Raw genomic sequence first — 7,183 nt, forward strand, 5'->3', positions numbered from 1 at the left:
TTGAAAAACATGAAGACCCTGAAAAGGTGTGAAAAATATGAAGAGGTTCAAAAGGTGTCAAAAATACGAGGAGCATGGAACGGTCTGAAAAATAAGAGGAGCATGAAGCATAGTTGAAAAACATGAAGAGCCTGAAAAGGTGTGAAAAATATGAAGAGCCTCAAAAGGTGTCAAAAATATGAGGAGAATGAAACGGTCTGAAAAATAGGAGGAGCATGAAACAGTGTTGAAAAACATGAAGAACCTGAAAAGGTGTGAAAAATATGAAAAGCTTCAAAAGTTGACAAAATATGAGGAGCATGAAAAGGTCTGAAAAATCGGAGGAGCATGAAAATTTGTTCAAAAACATGAAGAGCCTGAAAAGGTCTGAAAAATATGAAGAGCTTCAAAAGCTGTCAAAAATATGAGGAGCATGAAACGTTCTGAAAAAGTAGTAGCATGAAACGGTGTTCAAAAACATGAAGAGACTGGAAAGTTGTGAAAAATATGAAGAGCCTCAAAACGTGTCAAAAATATTAGGAGCATGAAATGGTGTTAAAAATAGGAGGAGCTTGAAGCAGTGTCGAAAAACATGAAAAGCGTGAAAACCTGTGTAAAATATGAAGAGCCTCAAACGGTGTCAAAAATATGAGGAGCATGAAACGGTCTGAAAAATAGGAGGAGTATGAAGCGGTGGTGAAAAACATGAAGAGCCTGAAAAGGTGTGAAAAATATGAAGAGCTTCAAAAGTTGACAAAATATGAGGAGCATGAAAAGGTCTGAAAAATCGGAGGAGCATGAAAATTTGTTCAAAAACATGAAGAGCCTGAAAAGGTGTGAAAAATATGAAGAGCTTCAAAAGGTGTCAAAAATATGAGGAGCATGAAATGGTTTAAAAAATTGGAGAGGCATGAAACGGTCTTCAAAAACATGAAGAGCCTGAAAAGGTGTTAAATATATGAAGAGCCTCAAAGGGTGTCAAAAATATGAGGAGCATGAAACGGTCTGAAAAATAGGAGGAGTGTGAAGCAGTGGTGAAAAACATGAAGAGCCTGAAAACGTGTGAAAAATATGAAGAGCTTCAAAAGGTGTGAAAAATATGAAGTGGTTCAAAAGGTGTCAAATATATGAGGAGCATGACAGGTCTGAAAAATAGGAGGAGCATGAAGCGGTGTTCAAAAACATGAAGAGCCTGAAAAGATGTGAAAAATATGAAGAGGTTTAAAAGGTGTCAAAAATATGAGGAGCATGAAACGGTTTGAAAAATAGGAGGGGCATGAAGCGGTGTTGAAATACATGAAGAGCCTGAAAACGTGTGAAAAATATGAAGAGCTTCAAGGGTGTCAAAACTATGAAGAGCGTGAAACGGTCTGAAAAATAGGAAGAGCATGAAGCGGTGTTGAAAAACATGAAGAGCCTCAAAAGGTGTGAAAAATATGAAGAGCTTTAAAAGGTGTCAAAAATATTAGGAGCATGAAACGGTCTGAAAAATAGGAGGAGCATGAAACAGTGTTGAAAAACATGAAGAGACTGAAAAGGTGTGAAAAATATGAAGAGCTTCAAAAGGTGTCAAAAATATGAGGAGCATGAAACGGTCTGAAAAATCGGAAGAGCATGAAGCGGTGTTCAAAAAAGTGAAGAGCCTGAAAAGGTGTGAAAAATTTGAAGAGCTTCAAAATGTGTCAAAAATATGAGGAGCATGAAACGATCTGAAAAATAGGAGGAGCATGAAGCAGTGTTCAAAACCATGGAGAGACTGAAAAATTGTGAAAAATATGAAGAGATTCAAAAGGTGTCAAAAATATGAGGAGCATGAAAGTTCTGAAATATAGGAGGAGCATGAATTGATGTTGAAAAACATGAAGAGCCTGAAAAGGTGTGAAAAATATGAAGAGTTATAAAAGGTATGAAAAATACTTCGAGCATGAAACGATCTGAAAAATAGGAGGATCATGAAGCGGTGTTGAAAAACATGAAGAGCCTGAACAGGTGTGAAAAATATGAAGAGATTCAAAATGTGTCAAAAATATGAGGAGTATGAAACGGTCTGAAAAATAGGAGGATCATGAAGCGGTGTTGAAAAACAAGAAGAGGCTGAAAAGATGTGAAAAATTTGAAGAGCTTCAAAAGGTGTCAAAAATATGAGGAACATGAAACGATCTGAAAAATCGGAGGAGCATGAAATAGTGTTCAAAAACATGAAGAGCCTGAAAAGATGTGAAAAATATGAAGAGCTTCGAAAGGTGTCAAAAATATGAGGAGCATGAAAATGTCTGAGAAATAGGAGGAGCATGAAGCGGTGTTCAAAAAGATGGAGAGCCTGAAAAGGTGTGAAAAATGTGAAGAGCTTCAAAAGGTGTCAAAAATAAGAGGAGTATGTAACGGTCTGAAAAACAGGAAAAGCATGAAGCCATGTTGAAATACATGAAGAGCCTGAAAACGTGTGAAAAATATGAAGAGTTTCAAAAGGTGTGAAAAATATGAAGAGCTTCAAAAGGTGTCAAAAATGTGATAAGCATGAAACGGTCTGAAAAATAGGAGGAGCATGAAGTGGTGTGGAAAAACATGAAGAGCATGAAAAGGTGTGAAAAATATGAAGAGCTTCAAAAGGTGTCAAAAATATAAGGAGCATGAAACGGTCTGAAATATAGGAGGAGCATGAAGCGGTGTTGGAAACATGAAGAGCCTGAAAAGGTGTGAAAAATATGAAGAGCTTTAAAAGGTGTCAAAAATATGAGGATCATGAAACGGTTTGAAAAATAGGAGAAGCATGAAACGGTGTTCAAAAACATGAAGAGCCTGAAGATGTGTGAAAAATATGAAGAGTTTCAAAAGGTGTCAAAAATATGAGAAGCATGAAATGGTCTGAAAAATCGGAGGAGCATGAAGCGTTGTTGAAAACATAAAAAGCCTGAAAAGGTGTGAAAAATATGAAGAGCTTCAAAAGGTGACAAAAATATGAGGAGCATGAAACGGTCTGAAAAAATAGGAGGAGCATGAAACAATGTTGAAAAACATGAAGAGTCTGAAAAGGTGTGAAAAATATGAAGAGCTTCAAAAGTTGACAAAATATGAGGAGCATGAAAAGGTCTGAAAAATCGGAGGAGCATGAAAATTTGTTCAAAAACATGAAGAGCCTGAAAAGGTGTGAAAAATATGAAGAGCTTCAAAAGGTGTCAAAAATATGAGGAGCATGAAATGGTTTAAAAAATTGGAGAGGCATGAAACGGTCTTCAAAAACATGAAGAGCCTGAAAAGGTGTTAAATATATGAAGAGCCTCAAAGGGTGTCAAAAATATGAGGAGCATGAAACGGTCTGAAATATAGGAGGAGTATGAAGCGGTGTTGAAAAACATGAAGAGCCTGAAAAGATGTGAAAAATATGAAGAGCTTCAAAAAGTGTGAAAAATATGAAGAGCTTCAAAAGGTGTCAAAATATGAGGAGCATGAAACGATCTGAAAAATCGGAGGAGCATGAAATGGTGTTCAAAAAGATGAAGAGCCTGAAAAGATGTGAAAAATATGAAGAGCTTCAAAAAGTGTGAAAAATATGAAGAACTTCAAAAGGTGTCAAATATATGAGGAGCATGAAAGGTCTGAAAAATATCATGAGCATGAAGCGGTGTTCAAAAACATGAAGAGCCTGAAAATGTGTGAAAAATATGAAGAGCTTCAAAAGGTGTCAAAAATATGAGGAGAATGAAACGGTCTGAAAAATAGGAGGAGCAGGAAGCGGTATTGAAAAACCAGAAGAGCCTGAAAAGGTGTGAAAAAATATGAAGAGCTTCAAAAGGTGTCAAAAATATGAGGAGCATGAAACTTTCTGAAAAAGGAGAAACATGAAAAGGTCTTCAGAAACATGAAGAGACTGGAATGGTGTGAAAAACATGAAGAGCCTCAAAATGTGTCAAAAATATGAGGAGCATGAAATGGTATGAAAAATAAGAGGAGCTTGAAGCAGTGTTGAAAAATATGAAGAGCGTGAAAACCTGTGAAAAATATGAAGAGCTTCAAAAGGTGTGAAAAATATAAAGAGCGTCAAAAGGTGTAAGAAATCAGATGAGCATGAAACGGTCTGAAAAATAGGAGGAGCATGAAGTGGTTTTGAAAAACATGAAGAGCCTGAAAATGTGTGAAAAATATGAAGAGCTTCAAAAGTGTCAAAAATATGAGGAGCATGAAACGGTCTGAAAAATAGGAGGAGCATGAAACGGTGTTCCAAAACATTAAGAGCCTAGAATGGTTTGAAAAATATGAAGAGCCTCAAAACGTGTCAAATATATGAGAAGCATGAAACGGTCTGAGAAATAGGAGGAGCATGAAACTGTGTTTAAAAACATGAAGAGCCTGAAAACAGGTGAAAAATATGAAGAGCTTCAAAAGGTGTGAAAATATGAAGAGCTTCAAAAGGTCTCATTTATGAGATGAGCATGAAACTGTCTGAAAAATAGGAGGAGCATGAAACGGTCCTGAAAAACATGAAGAGCCTGAAAAGGTGTGAAAAATATGAAGAGCTTCAAAAGGTGTCAAAAATATGAGGAGCATGAAAAGGTCTGAAAAATAAGAGGAGCATGAAGCGGTGTTCAAAAAGTGAAGAGCCTGAAAAGGTGTGAAAAATATGAAGAACTTCAAAATGTGTCAAAAATATGAGGAGCATGAAACTGTCTGAAAAATAGGAGGAGCATGTAGCGGTGTTCAAAAATATGGAGAGCCTGAAAAGGTGTGAAAAATATGAAGAGCTTCAAAAGGTGTCAAAAATATGAGGAGCATGAAAGGGTCTGAAAAATCGGAGGAGCATGAAATGGTGTTCAAAAACATGAAGAGCCTGAAAAGATGTGAAAAATATGAAGAGCTTCAAAAGGTGTAAAAAATACGAGGAGCATGAAAAGGTCTGAAAAATAGGAGGAGCGTGAAGCGGTGTTGAAAAACATGTAGAGCCTGAAAACGTGTGAAAAATATGTAGAGCTATAAAAGGTGTGAAACATATTTGGCGCATGAAACGGTCTGAAAAATAGGAGGAGCATGAAGTGGTGTTGAAATCATGAAGACCCTGAAAACGTGTGAAAAATATGAAGAGCTTCAAAAGGTGTGAAAAATATGAAAGGCTTCAAAAGGTTTCAAAAATGAGATGAGCATGATACTGTTGAAAAATAGGAGGAGCATGAAACGGTGTTCAAAAACATGAAGAGCCTGAAAAGGTGTGAAAAATATGAAGAGCCTCAAAATGTGTCAAAAATATGAGGAGAATGAAACGGTCTGAAAAATAGGAGGAGAATGAAGCGGTGTTGAAAAACAAGAAGAGCCTGAAAAGGTGTGAAAAATATGAAAAGCTTCAAAAGCGTCAAAAATATGAGAAGCATGAAACTTTCTGAAAAAGGAGTAGCATGAAACGGTGTTCAAAACATGAAGAGACTGGAAATGAGTGAAAAATATGAAGAGCCTCAAAACGTGTCAAAAATATGAGGAGCATGAAATGGTATGAAAAATAGGAGGAGCTTGAAGTAGTGTTGAAAAACATGAAGAGCTTGAAAACCCGTGAAAAATATGAAGAGCTTCAAAATGTGTCAAAAATATGAGGAGCATGAAACGGTCTGAAAAATAGGAGGAGCATGAAGCGTTGTTGAAAAACATGAAAAGCCTGAAAACGTGTGAAAAATATGAAGAGCTTCAAAAGGTGTCAAAAATATGAGGAGCATGAAATGGTCTGAAAAATAGGAGGAGCATGAAACAATGTTGAAAAACATGAAGAGCCTGAAAAGGTGTAAAAAATATGAAGAGCTTCAAAAGGTGTCAAAAATATGAGGAGCATGACACGGTCTGAAAAATAGGAGGAGCATGAAGCGGTGTTCAAAAACATGGAGAGCCTGAAATGGTGTGAAAAATATGAAGAGCTTCAAAATGTGTCAAAAATATGAGGAGCATGAAACATTCCGAAAAATCGAAGGAGCATGAAATGGTGTTCAAAAACATGAAGAGCCTGAAAAGATGTGAAAAATATGAAGAGCTTCAAAAGGTGTCAAAAATATGTGGAGCATAAAACGGTCTGAAAAATAGCAGGAGCATGAAGCGTTGTTGAAAAATAAGAAGAGCCTGAAAAGTTGTGAAAAATATGAAGAGCTTCAAAAGGTGTCAAAAATATGAGGAGCATGAAACGTTCTGAAAAAGGAGTAGCATGAAACGGTGTTCAAAAACATGAAGAGACTGGAAAGTTGTGAAAAATATGAAGAGCCTCAAAACGTGTCAAAAATATGAGGAGCATGAAATGGTATGAAAAATAGGAGGAGCTTGAAGCAGTGTTGAAAAACATGAAGAGCGTGAAAACCTGTGAAAAATATGAAGAGCTTCAAAAGATGTAAGAAATGAGATGAGCATGAAATGGTCTGAAATATAGGAGGAGCATGAAGTGGTGTTGAAAAACATGAAGAGCCTTAAAAGGTGTGAAAAATAGGAAGAGCTTCAAAAGGTGTAAAAAATGAGATGAGCATGAAACGGTCTTAAAAATAGGAGGAGCATGAAGTTGTGTTGAAAAACATGAAGAGCCTTAAAAGGTGTGAAAAATACGAAGAGCCTCAGAAGATGTCAAAAATATGAGGAGCTTGAAATGGTCTGAAAAATAGGAGGAGCATGAAATGGTGTTGAAAAACATGAAGAGCCTGAAAACGTGTGAAAAATATGAAGAGCTTCAAAAGGTGTGAAAAATATGAAGAGCTTCAAAAAGTGTCAAAAATGAGATGAGCATGAAACGGTCTGAAAAATAGGAGGAGTAGGAAGCGGTTTTCAAAAATATGAAGAGCCTGAAAATGTGGGAAAAATATGAAGAGCTTCAAAAAGTGTCAAAAAAATGAGGAGCATGAAACGGTCTGAAAATAGGAGGAGAATGAAGCGGTGCTCAAAAACATGGAGAACCTGAAAAGGTGTGAAAAATATGAAGAGCTTCAAAAGCTGTGAGAAATATGAAGAGCTTCAAAAGGTGTCAAAAATGAGAAGAGCATGAAGCGGTATGAAAAATAGGAGGAGCATGAAGCTGTGTTCAAAAACATGGAGACCCTGAAAAGGTGTGAAAAATAGGAAGAGCTTCAAAAGGTGTGAAAAATATGAAGAGCTTCAAAAGGTGTGAAAAATATGAAGAGCTTCAAAAGATGTCAAAGATGAGATGAGCATGAAACGGTCTGAAAAATAGGAGGAGCATGAAGTGGTGTTGAAA

This window comes from Dama dama, unplaced genomic scaffold, assembly GCF_033118175.1.
Source record: "Dama dama isolate Ldn47 unplaced genomic scaffold, ASM3311817v1 ptg000096l, whole genome shotgun sequence".
Lineage (NCBI taxonomy): Eukaryota > Metazoa > Chordata > Mammalia > Artiodactyla > Cervidae > Dama > Dama dama.